Here is an 18881-nt window from a genome sequence, read left to right on the forward strand (position 1 = left end):
GTAGATTCATGTTCCTGGTTTTAGGTCCATAGACGGGTAGCATTAAGAAAAGCACAGTGCCCACATGAAAATCCAACTGGGATGCCCCTCACAATACAAGTGATGACTTTATGAGGAAGGCAGCACTGATGAGCACAGCAGCCTTCCAAACCACTTTTGGAGGCAAGAAGAAATACTTCTTTCAGGACCAGGTTTAAACTCATACTCATATCATATCAGAGACCCCAAATGGAAGAAGACTCATGAAAGAACAGCCTCAGTTGCCACAGAAGCCTAGTCTCCCATTCATCCACTGGCTAAGTGCCAGCACAACAAAGTCAAAGCAATGGGCCCTGGTGACCAGGTCATGAATAGGATCAAGAGAATGGCATCCCCAGCTGGTCTGCTGGTGATCTCTTGGCATCTACAGCTGCAGGTGCTTAGCCTCAGCTATCCCTTCTGCTAAATGGAAGAGAAAGAACCTTCTAACCTATATGTCTACCTGTCCTGGTGCACAATGTGGTGCAAGAGTCAGGCAGAAGGCAGGCAGCTGGCAGAGAGACATCACTGAGAGCTGAACATAAGTCATTGGCTTTAAGTACTCCTGCCACCCAGCACTCCCCACCAGAAGCTCAGGAACCACTCAAATCCTCTAAATTGGACTTTCTTTGTACTCACCTAAAACCCTATAGCAAACAGGCTGAGGGGAAAATAAAAACACGTAGTCATAGACAGTGATCAGATTAAACGAGTGAGAATAAAATTATCAGCTGATATTATAGGCTCTCTTATCAGTCAGTCACAATGTGGTCCAATCCTGGTGCACTGCACCTTGTGCAATAGCTTAGTCATCACCTTCCTTGACAGCTACACACTTGCAAACAGATTACAAGTCCACTTGCATTTTCCCGTGGAAATTTTCCCCTCCAACCTACTACAAGAAGGAAGGGAACAGGGTGCTGCCAAGCAGAAGACCAGGCAGCTTACCCCATTACAGAGGAGAAGATTACACTTTTTATCTCCTCCACTCAACAACTTCCTTCCTCTGCAGTTGCAGGCAGGCAAGAGACACCTTTTCACATCAGTCAGGAACAAGATGTATTAGAATTTGTCACATTCCTGTACGGACTGAGAATGGTAATCACGGTGTTTTATTTCAGGGGAGCATAAAGCAGAATTAAGCCACAAAAAAAAACCCTTGCAGGGTAGGATTTGAGAACAAAAAGAGCAAGGAACGCAAAATAATTCAGGTTCTGTTTATACAGCTTTGGCAAGAGAGGAAAGATGATAACACTGGACTGAGGTACTTCCCCTCTGCAGGATGAGAGCTGGATTGTTTTTGGAAGCACCATGAATCACAGGCATAAATATACCAGGATTTAGAAGCCTTCAACACCCACGTAATTGTGAACTCAAGCTTTATTTTCCCTGGGTCATTCAACACATGCTTAACGAGCTGGACACCAGGGAGAGAGGCTGACAAAGTCAGCTATATGTGCAGTCCAAAAATGAGAACTTAGCATTTTGCTGGACAACATCAACACACCTCTTCAAAGATGGAAAAAGCTCTCCCTGATGCTTAATTAGTCATTCAACTACAACCTGAAGGAAACCAGAAGTTTTGCTCTATTTCCTCAACTTCACAGCGTAAAAAGGCTTAAAGATGTTTCCTGCAACAGGGGAGCAGTTAGCAATATAACAGCTGTCCTCGAGCAGAGCAGTGATTTGCAGGACAGACTGGCTTTGAGAAGATGCAGCCAGGGCAGCAAAGTCAGCAGGATCAGCAAGAAGGGAGGTTATCCAAGGGGAAAGAGCAAAAACCTGCAAGAAACACTGCTTTCCATACTTTACCACCCTGAAAATGCTACACACCTGACAGTGACAGCAGCAAGGGGCTGTTAACACTAGAAGAGGACAGGGATATTTGTGATAAGGATTATTAGTGCAAGAAAATCAGTACCTTGCCCACACCACTAATTTAAAGACACTTTCTCCAAGTTATAATGCAACCTCAGTGGCCTACAAGCAAAGATGAGGTTTCATTTGAAATGGGGGAAAAAAAATAATGGCATTCTTCTGACTAAGGCTTCTTGGGAAGAAAAGGGAAAGGAACATGATCAACTACTACTCTTCAGTAACAGGAATTCAGAGCTGCGAATTTTGATAAGTAGGATAGCCACACAGCCCTAGCAAAGACAAAGAACACAGCAGAAAGCAAGGAGAGTAACACAAAAGTAACCATTTCACTTCCAATTAACCCACAAACTTCACATTTCCTGTCCCTCTCCCTACACACTGCACAGCAAAACTCAAGGCTTGAAGCTCCTGAACTACTTCTTTGTATCACACAGTTGCAAGAAGAGGAGACAATATTCTTTTCTCTCTGTGTGCACGCATTAAGAGACCAAGAGGAAGTTTTCCACAGTTTCTGAGACTTACTTTTTTTTAAAAAAGTAATTAATCACCTTTAGTTAAATGGGAAGCATTAAAAAAGATCATGAGATTTGCATTCTTTAGCACCTCAGATTATGGTTTTCATAACCATGTCTTCCCCCTCCAACTCCCCAAGCTTCCATTGAAGAAACTCAGGGTTCCAGTGGGTTTTGGCATTTCTCTTTTCAAGACACTAGAGCATCCAGGCTGACAAGACAGCAAGGCAGCAGAATTTATGCGCTCCCAGGAGGTTTCAGTTTAATTTTCTGGTAAAGATAGACACTGCACCAAGCCTGCACTCTGCCCAGTACCTATATTTAGGGACTGAGTTGACCCAGCAGTGCCCCCATAAGCTCATTTGTAAAGATTCACTTATTCTAATATAATCTAATTAGACTGCAGCACTCCTACACACAGACATGGTGGTGACTGAGAGGGGAAGGGTTCAAACACAGGGAATCTGGCCTTGGTGCTACTTTAACTCTCACTTGGGAGAGGCAACAAAGGCCATTGCAGAGGAATGGCAGGAATTACAGATGCCTGCATACTATCTCCCTGCTCAGAGCAGCCCCTGGATCCACTTTGTTTCTCCACCCCACCAGCTAAAGACCAATTGTTCAACTGGAAGAAGCAGCAGCAGAGTCCAGATGGATGTATGGTGCCTATCAATGCAGGTGCTGCCACTCCCACTCCAAAGCCATTGGAAATGAAGTGCCATGGGGGGCAAAAATAACAGGAATCCCAGTCTCTTGAGCCACTAGTGCCCAGCAGGCACAGAGGTTTCCCAAATACAGGGCCACAAGGATGATCAGAGGGCTGGAGCACCTCTCCTATGAGGACAGACTGAAGGAGTTGGGGCTGTTCAGTCTGCAGAAGAGAAGGCTCCAAGGTGACCTAATTGTGGCCTTCCAGTATCTGAAGGGGGCCTACAAGAAGGCTGGGGAGGGACTTCTCAGGATCTCAGGTAGTGATAGGACTAGGGGGAATGGAATGAAGCTGGAGGTGGGGAGATTCAGGCTGGATGCGAGGAGGAAGTTCTTCACCATGGGAGTGGTGAAGCCCTGGAATGGGTTGTGCAGGGAGGTAGTCGAGGCCCCGTCCCTGGAGGTGTTTAAGCCCAGGCTGGATGAGGCTCTGGCCAGGCTGATCTAGTGTGGGGTGTCCCTGCCCATGGCAGGGGGGTTGGAACTAGATGATCCTTGTGGTCCCTTCCAATCCTGACTGATACTAGGGATCAGCCTGGAAAAAATGCCAACAAATCCACATCATAAGAAATTACATTAAAGGCTCCATTCTGGCAAGGAACAGGAAGTTTTCCAAGCTCAGAAGTACCTCAGCTCCTGCAACCAGCAGCTGTAATTCAGGCATGCAAACAGGAAGAAGCTTTTACATTTCTGAAAATATAAATAAATACTTATTCTTTTCTTTCCTTTTTTTAAGGCATCATGTGTTTTATTTGCTTGGACATCTTGTATAACGATGAGCAGAGGAGAAAGATTCCTAAGAGTCATGAGCTGGTAATTCTCCAATCTATCATCTCCATGGTTTATGCACAGTCATTAACGAGAAGTGATTTGTCTGAGACTGATTTAGCCCAGCAACTCCCTGTCTCGTTAGCCTCAAACAATCACCCAAGGAATGTCAAAAAGTTTGAGAGTTGAAACTATGCAGCAAGTAGGTGCCCCAAAAACATTCATTTACCAAAAAAAAAAAAAAAAAAAAAAAAGCCTGCTGCTCTGCCAACACAGAGCAGGAAGTTTAAGAGCTAAATACAGAAGCACAAAATTCCCTCTGTATCTAAAAGGTTTTACTGGGTAAAAGGTTTTCACTGACAAGGAACAGTGATAAGAGACTAACAGAAGGAGACTTAAAGACTTTGCCTTGTTCAACCTAGCAAAACAAGTGGTCAAGAGGGGATGCAACTGCCCCCTCTAATTACATCAGGGAGGGAAAACAACCACTCATTTAAACCAAACATCAGAGCTTGAACAAAACCAAATCATACCAACGGGCCATAAACACGGTGAGGATGGAAATTCAGGGATTGCTCTGACATTTAGAGGAGGCTCTCCAACGGAGATGGGGGCAAAGAATAAACTAGTAGAGTTTCACCTTAAAACCAGTTATGTCACTAAAGGAATCCACAGCATGGACGCGTGTCTAAATGGGGAAAGTAAACTTGATCAGGGGCTCTCTTCCGCTCTCAGATTCTTATCAGCCTGTTTCCTGATGCAGCTTTTGGAGCAGATAGAGGGAATGAAGAATTACCCTCCTGTCTTCATCTTCCTCCCAACCCCTCCAGGACAGCACGGGGGTATTCATACTATTTACACAGGCACATAATTAGGGTATGACCACGGAACTAAACTCGGGAGCTGAAGCTCTTGCAAAGTCAACGGTGAGAGGTGGGTGTTTTGGCAGCAGCAGAGGGAAGGGATTAGGAGCAACTAAGTTTGATGCTTAAAATAAAACACATGTCCTCTTCCCCCTATATCCTTGTGCTTCAGGGTCTTGCCCAAAAATGTCTTTCATTTATATCCACTACCCCTGAAATTCACAGCAGAAGTCAGTTTCTGAAGGACTTTCACAACCCTAGGTTTACCATAAGGACAGTCAAGACATGATTTGACACTTTTGAGATGTAACCATTTCATCTCCAGCAGCAAGACCAATGATGCAAAGGAAAGCTGTTACATGGCTAACCAAGTAACACCACAGTTTAATACAGGTTTGAGCAAGTCCTTCTCCTTTCTTCAAGGATTTCAAAAACCAAGTAGCTAGCAAGCTAAATTATCACTAGTAGAGGGTTTATGACAGTGGGGGATAAATGATCAAATTAAAAACTAATTGTGTTCTTTGTATCCTACTGCTACTACTTCTGAGAGCAAAAAGCATCTTCTTGAAAAAGGCTAGATAAAGAGGGGCAATAAAAAAACCCCAACTATCTAACAAAAAAGGTATTTGGTAATAATTCTAAAAGAGAATTAGTGCTTCCATCCAAACCCCAACCTTTCTCTGCTGCAGTTACACACAAAAGTTATTTTAATCACAGTATGCAGAAAGCAGCATCAGCATATGAGGCAAGAGAAAAAATATGTGGTAAAGCGAGTTGCATAGCCTGTTCATAGACAGAAATTACAGCACAGTTATAGGGAAGAGGTCCATGAGGCAGAGAAATGCTTCCAGCCCAAACCAAACAGGAGGACGTTAGCAATCCACCGAGTGAAGAGACAAGAAAAATATTTAAAAGAAGGTGGAACGTGGGAACTGAATCCCCTTTTAACTTCTGCAGCAATCAATTCATACTTTTTAGCGAGGGATTTTTGCCTTGTCATACATAAAGAGATCTTAAATAGAACTTGTCAGTTATGTCTCCTAAATGCCATGTGTGCTGTTGGGTAGAGGCAGCAATGGAAACACTGAAGGAAAGAGAAATAAAATAAAAAATTTTGAACAGAACTAAAGCAGAGTATCAGCTCAGCTCCTCTTCCACAACTCATTTCCTAACAGTGATCTCAAACACACAGCAGAGCCTTTGGGGAAAAAGAAAAGGCTGTAAACTGACAATCCTAAAGAACACAGGTGTATGCACATCACTAGAAAGTAACATGTAGCACTATCCAGTGCAGAAAGGATGCTATGCTACACTATTCTCAGAACCATCTACTTAACTATTTCATCAACTATATAGCTTCACCACCTTAACTTTTCTTCTCATCATACCTCCCCCCTCAATAACCTTCACACCAGAGGAATGCTTCCAGCAAGGGAGTAAGCTCCACATAGAAGAGAAAAGGCTGAGAAGACGGGTATTAACACCTCTGGGGTTCACACCACATTGATTCTGTAGTAAAGGGCACAGGCAACAACGCAAATCTAAATACCCCTGACAAACGTGGGGAAAAGCAGTACATGTCTTACCGACGGGAGTTAACATCACCACAGGAATACAAAATGGGCCGGACTGTGTGAGCCGGCGAAGCGCAGCGCTTCATTAAAGTTTGCAAGGCCACCCGGGCGCTGCAGCATTGGGTTCACGCCCAAGCTCATGCAAGGGGCTGAAAGCCACGGGAAATTCCTATATGCCACATTTGGGGGTAAATTTCAACTCATCCCCACCCCCTTCACAGGGCTGTGCCTCTAGCAGGGGGAAGGTAACGACTCAGACCTACAGAAAAGCCCTAGTGCATGGGGGGGCTGCCCAGTTAACTTGGCTTCAGAAAGGTTACTGGGCGATGTACTCGGGAGGCACCATTCCTCCCAACCTCCCGCTGCCCCCGGCCGCAGCCACCTCACCGCCCCGGGGGTGCGGGGAGCGGCTTCTCCCCCTCCCCGGAGCGGAGTCCGCGGCGGAACCTCCAGCCCCAGCTCCCCACCTAGGCCCAGCCCCGGGAAAGCAGCAGGGGCCAAGCCGCCGGAATCCGCCGGTCGGGCCGCAGCCCCGGGGCCCGCCCCACCGCCCACCTGCCGGTGCCGTCCGCGGCTCGGCCACGCCGAGGCCTAGGCCCGCCGCCCCTCGCCGGGCAGGCCGCGGGCAGGCCCCGGTCCCGGCCCTCCGAGCCACCGGGGCAGAGAGCTCCCCCGGGCAGGACTTACCGTGTGGCGCTGCGGGCCGCGCCGAGGCCGGACCGTGCGGAGCGGGGCTGGCGGGGACGGAGCCGCGGCGAGCCGGTGCCTGCGCGGCGCTGGAGGGCAGGAAGGGAGGGAGGGGAGGAGGAGGCGGCACCGCACGTCCGCCGCGTCTGCCGGCCCCCCCGCCCGTTAAAGGCGCGGCGGCGGCGACAGCCACAGCGCTACTTCATCCCCGCCCGCCAGGGACCCTCGGCCGGCCCCTGGGGATTTACCTTCATGGGGATCACCTCTGCCAAAGTCCACCCAGGCATTCGGTGCCCCACACGCTGCGATATCCCCAGAAGTGGGGATCACCCACCCGGACCTCCCGCATGGGTATATTCCCAGGGATCACCCACCCAGGCCTCCTGCATGCAGGGATCCCCAGGGATTTCCCCACTGAGACCACATCCATGGACAGGGACCACCTACTCAGACCTCCAGCACACATGGATCTTCCCACCCCGCTTTCCCATGCGTGGAGGTAGATCCACCCAAACCCCCACCCAACTGTGGGAATCACTCCCCACAGGAGGTCCCCAAGGACCCACAAGGATACCCCCCTCCAGACTCCACTCCTGAACAGCAATCACACGCCCCCAGACTTCCTAACACACAAGGATCTACAGGGATCTCCCCACCCATGCATGGGGACCAGCACCACCACCCCGAGACCTATAGGGTGAAACAGGGATTGCCTTTACATTTCACCCAGTTGCCTTAAAACTGCCTAGAACTGCCCTGTTCACAGCATGGGAGGTACTAGGAGCTCATTTAATCACAGCCCTATTGGTCTTCAGTCAGGGAACTTAATCAGATTTTTTCAGGTCAGACTTGTCAACTTTTTCTTGCTTGATTTTTTTCCTTCCAGCTGACATGGGTCCTTCTCAAAGTGCTCAGAGGACAGATTCCTGTCACCTTAAATATCATGACAGCTTGTGCATGAGATCAGTAGCTGACCACAGATCTGTGGGTACCCACAGAGATGAAAACTGATGCTCCATCATATGGTTATTTGGGGACAATGAAACAGTGCAAGAAGCCACCAAGGGCACCCATCCAGCTCCATTGCTGGGTGACTGACATCAGTTCTCAGTTTCCCACAGGCCCCAACATCGATGGGGAAAAGCAAATTCCTGTCCACAAAAAAATGCTCACAAGAACTCCCAGTGAAGCAAGGCAGCTGCCATCACCCCGAGGCTTTGCAGGCACTTCCCCACCATTTCTACAGACCTCTGGTGTAACTTCCAGGCCCCATCACTCAGAGCAAACAGTTTATTTGTCCCAAAGTGTCTTTGAGAAACCAAACACTCCACAGCATTTGGTATCCAAGAAGGATTTGTATCAAGCTGTTCTAAGAGCTCATCATTACCCTCTTCACCAGCCATGTGTGTCACTCAGCTGCAGGCGACCACAGCATTTCCAAACCATCCAAAGCAAACAAAGGCAGAGGCACAAGGAAGATGCTGGTGGAAGCAAAGCCAAGCAGACTTGTTGGCAAAGCCAAACTGGTGCCACCAGTGACAGGGATGTGCAGGAGGTAGCCACTTTGAACTTGGGAGCAGCTGTCAGGTGGTGAGGCAGCATTTTGCTGCTTCATCTCAGAGCTTCCCTGGCTCAGAATGTCGCAGATAGTCACACTGCTCTTGCAGGACTGTTGCTGAGAGAGACACGTGAGACAAGCAAAGGCAGCAACTGCATCCTGTGCTTGCAAGGTGCAAATTTGAGGCTGAATCTTGCTTATATTAACCATTTAGATAGCTGTAATGATTATGGCAGGGCTCAGCAGCAGCAGACTTTCAAAGAATCATGAAGTCACAGAATGGAAGAGACTTTTAAAGGTCATCTAGTCCAAGCCCCCTACCATGAGCAGGGACATCTGCCACTAGACCATATTGCTCAGAGCCCCAAACAACCTGACCTGGAATGGTTCCAGGGACAGGGCATCTACCACCTCTCTAGGCAACCTGGGCCAGTGTTTCACCACCCTCAGCATCAAAAATGTCTTCCTTCTCTCTAGTCTGAATCTCCTCTCTTTTAGTATAAAATCATCAGCCCTTGTCCTGTCACAACAGGCCTTGCTAAAAAGTTTGTTCCTACCTTTCTTATTGACCCCTTGAAGTACTGAAAGGCCACAAGAAAGTCTTACTGGAGCCTTCTCTTCTCCAGGCTGAACACCCCCAACTCTCCCAGTCTGTCCTCACAGCAGAAATTTTCCTGCCCTTGGATTACTTTTGTGGCCTCCTTTGGACTCATTCCAACAGATCCATGTCTTTCCTGTGCTGAGATCTCCAGAGCTGGATGTTTAATTGCTTTTGTCCACAGCAGAGTTTTCCAGCTGGCATCAGAATCAAATCACCATTTCCCAGGAGCAAGAACAGATTTAGCATTCCACAGACAGGGAAGGGGAGGTCCTGCCAACAGGGATAGAAAAGCTGGGGCCAAGAGGCAGGAGAAGGCATAGGAGGGACAGGGCTGTCCCTTCTGCAAGAAGCTGAGCAGGAATGTAAAGATCAGAGTACATATCCAGCTGATACACGTACAGAAGAGCTTTCTTTTCTTTCACTTTCCAGGACTCAGGGGCAATTGTCCCACTGTCTGGTCACTGCTTGCTCTGAAGGAATCTCGACCAAGAACATACCACTACCTACCAGCTCAGAAATTTCTGGTCCTTCACGTTCTTATACATTTGCCACAGCATTGCAGCATAGGCCATGCTATAAGGCCCTAAAAAGCTTTTTAATCACATGTTGTGTACCATTGCCCAGTACATAAGGCAATAAACTATCTAGATTATGTGTACTGAGAAACCTGATGGCAAAATTCACTGGAGAGCTACCGCTGTGCACATCAGCCAGCCAGGCTAATGACGCCGAATATCCCCAACTGCAGGGAGGAAATAATGCAAACAGCCACTGAAATCCCACTCACATTAGGCAGCCACTCATGGGGAAAAAAGAAAAGGTTTTAAAATGCCGCAGGAGCCCCAAGTCATTAGTTTTGTCAGAAATTTTGCTTTCTCAGATCACAGGGAAAAAGCTTTCAGATCCGCAGGTTCAGGGAAGGTTTGAGAGAGCAGCAAGCTATGCACTTAGCAGGGCTGTAAGACACAGGAGCTGATTATTGTTAATTTAGCATTTTATATAAGAATGTGAAAGATCCTTATCAATGCCAGGAACAAATGCCCTGCAAGTTTCAATGCCTCACTGATTCCAGCTAGGAAAAAAACAAAAAAAACAACAGATGACCAAATGCTGGACTTTGTTTCGGCATTAAAACTTTTATACTATTTACAAGCATGAATTCCTACAATTGGTAGGAAGTGGAAGTTAATAGTTCACGCACATGCCAAAAAAAAAAAAAACCCCAAACATTTCAACTGCTGCTAAAGAAGGTCACAGAAATGGCTACAGTTTTGTTCTCAGAGTAGTAAACTAGGAGTAACTCCACTGCGGAAACTTGAGCTATATGGAAAAAGACGTTTGAGCCAATCCAACTGTAAGGGAATAAAAATACATCTGTCCTAAGCAGCATCTGTCAGCAGAAATGATGCTGGAAAAATCTTGCAAGAAGAGTAAAAGCTCATAATTAAAAAACCCAACCATCTAAACTGTGAGGTTGTGTGTGATCAGTAGGAAAATTTGTGCAGACTTGTAAGTCTTCGTATTATCCACATGCTATCACATCATATATAGATTTTTAATTAAGCAGAGAGAAGCACAGTGACATTTGTGCTGCTGAAAATCTGGCTAATAAAGTGAATTGTTAGAAGCTGTTTCAGAGCTCACTGAAAAAAAAAAAAAAAAAAAAAAAAAAAAAAAAATTCATCTTCCTTGTCAGGATTTCACTCTTATAGCACTGAAAAGCCCAAAATGGGTTTTAAGGCTGTGCTGTTCAATTCTGTCATGTTCAAGAGCGGAGCAGCTATGAGCAGCACAATTCAAGACACCCAGACAACTCAGTGCCCATCACAGTGACTGACATTTCCAGAGTGATGAGAGTTAGGGCCACGAAAATGATCAGGGGGTTGGAGCACCTCTGCTACAAGGACAGGCTGAGGGAGCTGGGGTTGTTCAGCCTGGAGAAGATGAGGCTACCGGGAGACCTGAGAGCAGCTTTCCAGTACCTGAAGGGGGTCTACAGGAAGGATGGGGAGAGACTGTTTATAAGGGCCTGCAGTGACAGGACATGGGGCAATGGCTTCAAACTAGAGAAGGGCACATTTAGTTTGGATATCAGGAAGAACTTCTTCACTATGAGGGTAATGGAACACTGGAACAGGTTGCCAAGGGAGGTGGTTGAGGCCCCTTCCCTGGAAATATTCAAGGTAAGGCTCAACAAGGCCCTGGGCAGCCTGGTCTAGTTGAGGATGTCCCTGCTGACTGTGGGGAGGTCAGACTAGATGACCTTCGGGGGTCCTTTCTGGCCTGGACCATTCTATGATTCTGCCAGTTTCACTTCAGGCTCCTCAGTTCTCACCTCCTATCAGAGACCTGAGACCAGCTGCTCTCAGCTTGCACATTTGCAATAAAATGGAAACCCCATGGGAAATCCCAATAGGAAAACCTACCCCTTCCTTCTGTTCCTGTACCAGACACCCAATTCACAGGTCTGCCCCCAAAACGCTGTGGTTTATAAAACCCAACATGCAGCAGCAATTGCCCTTTGATGCTCTAAGTGCTTCATGTCACCCAGCTGTCCTGCAACTGCACAGCTCATTGCTTCTGGCCATGGTCACAGCCACCTTAAATCCCCCATCAGCCCAAGACAGAGTCCTTCCAACTGTCCTATGTGCCAATATGTGCAAACAGAAGAAAATGAGCTTCTAAATCCTTGCAAGATCAGGGCCTGCCACCAGTCTGAATAATCTCTGCTCATTTTCAAGTCACTACAGCATCTCACAGCTTTAAATATCTTTTCTTCCAAAAGAGTTTAATCGTGACCAAAAAGCAACAGCTTTAGCTGCAAGAGCTCACTGTAAAGGAAAACTTATTTGCAGTGGCTGCATGTCTGGGCCATGGAGGTGGAATTTCATTTTTAATCTGGAGATTTCAAGCCTTCAGTATCAGATATAGCTAAAGGGATCACAGGGAAGCTGAGCAGAAAAGCAGCTTTCTGAGCAGCACAGTAATAAGCATGCTTTGCATTCACATTAGGAGTAGTGTTTCAAAGCAAGTCTCGAGTATTTATCTTTTTTTTTAGTAGCACCCAAGCAGAAGATGTTTTTTTTTCTAAGCAGAAGATGGCTTTTTAAGATTGGATGGGTATCACTCAGCAAAGCAAATGAAGAAATTACACAGAAAATACCCTTTCTCCTGTAAAATGCTCCCTGTGTGGCATCACAGTGACAGCTGAAATCCTTTCTCCCATTCATCATCCACTGTACGTAGTCATTATTTATGCTGTTCTACAGTCAGGTTTAAAATTAATATTCCTCTTGATCAATACCTATGGAAGGAAGATATTTTTCTTTGCAAAAACCCCATGCTTGCAAAACCAAGGCAATGTCCCTCCTAAGCACAGACCTGTAACCTACCCAAAACATAGCAGGATGGGTAGCAAAGAGACAATATGCAGTGAGACATGGGGGGAAACAATGAAATAGGAAGTCAGACAGACCTTCTGCTCCAAGGACCCTTTCAGTATGAGGATAAGGCATCCCACCACCAAAGCAGCCTGCAAGTCTGGCTCAGCATTTCCTCCTCCCACAGCCAGGGAAGGACATTGATTGAGCTCTGCGAGGCATCATGGGAACAGTGTGTGTCAGGCTGTGACAAACTTCTGAGGAAATGTGCAGCAACCGGGCTCGGAGCCTGTCTGGATAAATCAAAGAGTACAAGAACTATCCCAGCTGTTCATGCCACCACTATTAAAGTATTTTGTCTGTGGCTACACAAGGGATTCAGCCACCTGCCTGGTGTAATGAGTGTCACACCAGAAGGGATCTTTGTTCTCTATTCCCCCATTTGCCACCACTGGTGGTGACACACACCTGCATCTCAAGGGTGGCTGGAGACTTGGAAATGTTGGCAAATCCTTTGGTCTGAGGAGCCATCCTGCAAAGAATGTAAAGATAACTGGTGCCCCAGGAGACCCAATAAGAATTCCCAGTGGTGTCACAAACTCACTGTGCATCCCTCTTGCTATTTTAGCTCCTCATACTTAAAATGAGCAAATATTTTTCTCTTCACCTATACATAGCCAATCTTTTTAGGTAGTCACAAGCCTCACCCCAATGAACCTACCATCTGCCATGTTGTGTGTAGACTCATAAGGCATCATACCATTGCTAAGGCATGGAAGACAGAAGGGGTTAAGAACCCCTCAGATTCTCTAGAGAGAGCAAAAATGCACCAGCACAGAAGCCAGTTCAATTTATTTTACCCAAAGGGACAAAAGGATATTTACAAAGTCCTTTATAAAACACCACAGAGAAAAACATTATTGTCCTAAAGGGAAAAACATACCCATTAACAAATTAGGTGAGAGACAAGATGTGAGAGGTCTGAAATAGCTGCATTCCTCAATGCCTTTAGGTTGTCTGTCTTCTCACACTTCATTTATTTCAGACAGCAGCACTGCTCATGACAATTTGGGAGTAAAGGTAGCTAAAAATATCTGGGGATAAATGTATTTTAAATGTTAATAGGTAAAACCTAATGGACCTGAGCAAGAAGATTTGGGATTTAGAAAATCAGCTGAGGACCCTCTCAAACACATGGCTGGCTGGGTTCTTAATTTCCCTTAGATCATTGCTGAGCATACCTTAGCACCTCTACCTGAGCCTTGTCAAATGGTCTGTGTGGAAGCAAAGCTCAGGGAAACTACTCTTGTGTTTATGAGCTGGGTAACTGCCCGCTGAAGGGAGGCCAAAGCAATCACAGCATTTAATTATTTCTGACAAGTTGCAGATAAGTGAACTGGAAAAAAAAAAAAAAAAGAGATAAAAAAAAGACACCCTCATAAGGAAGGGCACTGTGACAAGTTAGCTTCTTCCACAGACAACAGTAATACATTAAAACATTCTGTAATAGTGTCATGGATTGTATGGGGAAAATTAACTTGTATTCCAATTCTACACTCTGACCATAAAAACTCAGGTATACAAAGCATGATGTCCATAGTCTAATGCCATGATCTGTTCAAGGGAAAACTTACTAACAGAAACTCCAAAGGCAGTAAAGAGGAGTGAGGAAGATCCAAATGGAGAGGTGAGTCTGGATTCCTGCTTGGCTGGGACAAGTATGGAAAGGAGATGAAGTGCAGCAGCACACAGTGGCAGAGCTGGGTGAGGATCCCTTCATCATGGCTAAGCTATCTGCATTTATTGGCAGACCACGGGCAAAAGGCTTGAGTGACAGAAGCAAGGCTGTGTTAACAGTTAATTATGTACAAAAAGGTCAAGGCAGGGGATCTGCTGACATCTGGCAGCATTTTGACAAAGTCTAGCTTCTCCTGGAGTCCTGGTTGAGTCAGGAATGCTGATTTGCTTGGCGTTAATTGGAGGAAAATGTAATGAGATCTCACTAATCACCGAGCTGTGTGCCCTGCAGACTCATTCTGGTGTCACTCATTATAGCTTGCTGATCACTCAGACAAAACCAAGTTTTACAAGGATTTCAGAGACTGCTCAGCACCCTTCCTTGGCTCATTGTGTTTGCACAGCATTTAATTGTCCTTCCATATTCTCTGAAAACATAACCAAGCTACCTCAGAGAGCAGGTATAAACTTTGTGACATGTTGTACCTGTTCTGATTTGTGGTTTTTAAAGCGTGGACATATTTTAACAAGATGTCAGGGCTGATGGTGGCTCTTCTGAGGACAGCAGTGAAGGTAACCAGAGAGCTCCATGGCTGGCATTGTGCCATAAGGCATAAACCATCTTATTCCATATATGTTGTTGGCCCAAATAGGGCTCCAGCATACCCTAGCTCATTCTTCCCTGTTGCAAGCCCTACAAAGTGAAGGAGTTTTGGAGTCGGTATCAATATTGAAAGGTAGCCTCTTGACATAGAACTGTTTTACATGAATGCATCTCCATGATGCATCTACAGCAATGTCCCCTCCCTGGAAGTGTTCAAGGCCAGGTTGGACAGGGTGTTGAGCACCTTGATCTAGTGGAAGGTGTCCCTGACTATGGCAGGGAGGCTGGAACTAGATGATCTTTAAGGTCCTTTCCAACCCAAAACATTCTATGATTCAGTAAACTCTGGTGGTGGTGTAGCTCAGCCGACACAGCAGTAAAGGCATCACAATCTAAGCTCTCATTCCTGGCAAGCTTTTACCAAAGGTCCTGAACACACTAATGTCATCACTCGTGTCTTCAATGTTACTGTGACCCTTGCAAACTGAATTAATAGCAGTCTGTTAGCATCTGCTGTCTGCACACCTCTCTCCTTCTCTGTGCAAACATGCATGAGTGCTATTACTCACCTTTTTTTTTTTTCCCTAGATAAGGCTTAATGGATCAGTATTTAACTGCAGCAGCAAGTTCAAGGTATGAGACTCAGTGTTTGCATTAGAGCGATTTGTAACAACCCTTGGAGGAAAATGGCAGCGGTCGGGTGATCCATTGCGCACTCACCTCATTTAAATGCAATTCAATTGAGACAGACCATTTGGCACAAAAATTAGAAAGATGACTTAACAAAAAAAGCACAGAAGAATAGCTCTGAAGCCAGGTGTCAGATATATTGGTGTGTGACATTCACAGAGGAGCTGTCCAAGAAAGCCTGTAGCCCTTAATTGCTAGGTTGTAATGAAGGTGGCAGCCTGTGTTTAAAGCCACTCCATTCCCTCCTTTTATGGGATTATTTTAAACACAACACAATGAAAAATAGAAGTAGAGTGATGTGCTCTTCCCCCATACTACAGTTAGAAGGCTTAAGAGCTTGGCTGGGCCGGAAGGAATGGATTTCTATGCGAGCAACATACAGATTGTCTTCCTTGACTCAGTTTGTGGCTTTGCACTGATAGGGAAATTGAATGAAGTTAACTGTATAGTTTCGACATCACTATTCAGCCTTTCAACTGAGACAGATTACTGCTCCTTACAGGACTTCCTCTGGCATTCAGTGGAGGATTTGGCAATCCTCTCTAAGTCTGGTTCTCAGCAATTCTCTGACATGGAGGCAGTTAGCATCTTCATTGCACATAATAGTGCTGTAGAAGACCGAAAAAATGGCTCTTTTCTAGTCATTTTACCCCTTTTCCTTCTGACAGGAATGACTTTCTTTTCTGGTCCAGAAGTCAGTGCACTCTGACCTCACGTTGGGCTCTGCCAGCAAGCATGGAAGGCACATGGCTAGCAGACAAATGCTGAGAGCCCACTAATGTTTGAAGAGTAACAAATCCCCCCATTGCTGTCTTTTGCAGGGCAAAAGAGAGCCCTGGTTTAACTGGCAAAAAGAAGAGGCAGCTTTACCACTGTGTGAGGTGTGCTGCATCATCCCATACAGGGAGAGACACAGGGTGCTAGAGGGTAAATGGGAGGTCAGAGCCCTTCCTCTGACCCACTAAACCTGAGAAATTAAACCAGATTCTGATTAAATTTCAAATCATTATAACTTCACTTCAGTAAGAGGGTTACTCCTCATTTACACAGGGGCAAGTTAGAACCAAATATCAAATCTTATGGCCCTGATTCTGTTTGTACTTACACCAGCACAACCTAGTGATGATAGACATAACTCACAATTAAAAGTCAAATTACTCACTATTACCCTGTGAGAAATCAAGGTGGCTTCTTTCCTTCCCTGCCAATGAATCCAATATCTGATGCTCAGGTCTAGAATGGAGTATTATTCGACAAATAAGTATGAGAGAGTGACGTTCAGCCTTGTCAGAACAAGGCACTCCAGCATATACCTCTGAGTTGCCTTTTGGGCTGCAGATGCTTCTTGAAAGCATTGCCAGCTCCATGCATGTCCTTCACTCCCACAGAGCCTGCCAGCCCTGCTACAGCTCACCTGCTCCTGTCTCTGACCCCCCCTTTGGGGTCTTACCACCTCACTCTATTTGCATCAAGGTATAGAAATCAAAACAGGACTAAACCAAACAAAATGAATGATCTTTGGACTCGATGACATTGAAGGTCTTTTCCAACTGAAATGATGCTATGATCTTCACAGCAATACTTGGGTTCTGCTGTTGATAGAGAAGTGTTGACTCTTGGGGTATTTGTAAAGTGATGCATTTGGAGACATCTTGCACATTATGCATTGCTTCTCTCTTAGATCCTGATCCTTCCCTCAGCTGCTCTTCCACCTCCTCAAAGGCAAAGCTTTAATGCTGCAGGCAGTGAGGACGCCAGGAGATGCAAGCTACACTCCTCTGAAACAATTACAGCTATAAAAGTTTATCATAAAGCTCAGAAGAGCAAGAAGCAGAATGTCAGTCATGAGCCTTTAATTCTCAGACTGGCTCCTGAAAAAAAAAAAAAAAAAAAAAGATAAACCCAAACCATATTAATCAATTTCAGAGCAAGCAGCAAGGCACTGGCATGCTAGAGTAGAAGCAGCTGTTGAGAGCACTAGTGAATAAAACAAGTAGAGCTTCCTTACTGACTTGCTTCCAGGTCCCTTCCAGGTTTTTTGAAGTCTCCTAGGAGTCCTGTCCCATAACCACTCTGCCACATCCAGCTAATGCAGGAATATCTGCTACAGAAATGTTTAAGAGACAGATACAGGAATACTAGCAGAAGCTCTGTGGAATAGTCTTCTCCAATTAGTTATCCATGGAAGAATGATACTGAATGACTCTTACAAAGAATGCACAAAGCACTTATTGTCATACTAATCATCAACTTTCTAAGCAAAATTAACCAATTTGCTAATTAAGACTCATGACAATTCATCATTACAGTAACTATGTGCTTCAGATGATTCATCACGCAGTAACTGGCTCCCACAGCTCGGGGATGTGTGTAATGGCTCCTTCCCTGCTCTGAGCAGTCCTGCTCATGAGTCACCTCAGCCTGGCTCCAGGCAGTTGCTGCTTTCCAAAGGCAATGAGGGGAGAAAAAAAAAAAAAAAAAAAGAGAAATAAGAAAAAACCAAACAACACCACAGCTTGAGACACTTTTTGAAGCAGGGACGGGAAAAATAGATACCACTTCTAATGTTATTTGACCTGGATGACCAGAGACCAAGCAAGCACGTCTCATGAGTTCCAAGTGATACATTTTAAATTAAACTGGTGACAGGGATCAGAGCCTTCTGATGAAGAAGGAAGGAAGAGTACATCCTCACAGCAGACAGAGAGGATGATGCCTCTGATGACTAAGAAGGGGAGACACAGAAACGGGGAAATTCAGAAGGGGGAAGCCCAGAGATGCAACACCTTTTGTTTGTTGGATGGCTGCTTTCTGGATCTCCTAATACCTGGGTCTCCACTCACTAGGGCTCCCCATCACTGTGCAGCCACTCAGTGAGACTCCATGGCAGATGCCCAGCCTTGAGGAGGAGGCTCTGAGCAGAGAGCCCTCCTAAGGCACAGTACCACATCCCTTGGCTTGGGCAGCATCCAGAAGACTTTCCTCTAATTCAAAGCAACAGTGAGAGCTTGAATCACCCTCACAATGTAATTCCTGACTCCTCTGATGATCTCTCTGCTTTCTAAACATCTTTCCTCTTCTCTATCTCAAGATGAGTAATAATCTCACACTCATTTAGCAAAAGATATACCAAACTCAATGCCTTACCCAAAATCACACCACTTTGCACCAGCGCCCTTGCCCTTTGCAAGATGTCCTCATCCAAGGCAAGAAGCAACACCAGTATTAAGAGCTTTGCATTTTATGCTCATCTCTGATGTAGCCTGTCATGTAAATGCCATGGTTTGACTTCTTCATCTCACA

General features: G+C 45.7%; 1 protein-coding gene across 12 annotated transcripts in view; it reads right to left on the reverse strand.

Annotated features, from left to right (window-relative positions):
- KTN1 (kinectin 1) overlaps positions 1-7107 on the reverse strand; it is an 82540-nt gene extending 75433 nt beyond the window's left edge. For 10 of the 12 annotated variants that reach the window (XM_068149027.1, XM_068149022.1, XM_068149033.1 and 7 more), the window contains exon 1: positions 7009-7107. The gene's annotated coding sequence lies outside the window, so the exon portion shown is untranslated. The remainder of the gene's footprint in view (positions 1-7008) is intronic. The other 2 variants (XM_068149030.1, XM_068149028.1) reach the window with 1 other exon arrangement.
- Between the last annotated feature and the right edge of the window lie 11774 nt (positions 7108-18881).

The sequence above is a fragment of the Melanerpes formicivorus genome, unplaced genomic scaffold (assembly GCF_026170545.1).
Source record: "Melanerpes formicivorus ecotype bairdi unplaced genomic scaffold, bMelFor1.0.p_v2 SCAF_17, whole genome shotgun sequence".
Taxonomy (NCBI): Eukaryota; Metazoa; Chordata; class Aves; order Piciformes; family Picidae; genus Melanerpes; species Melanerpes formicivorus.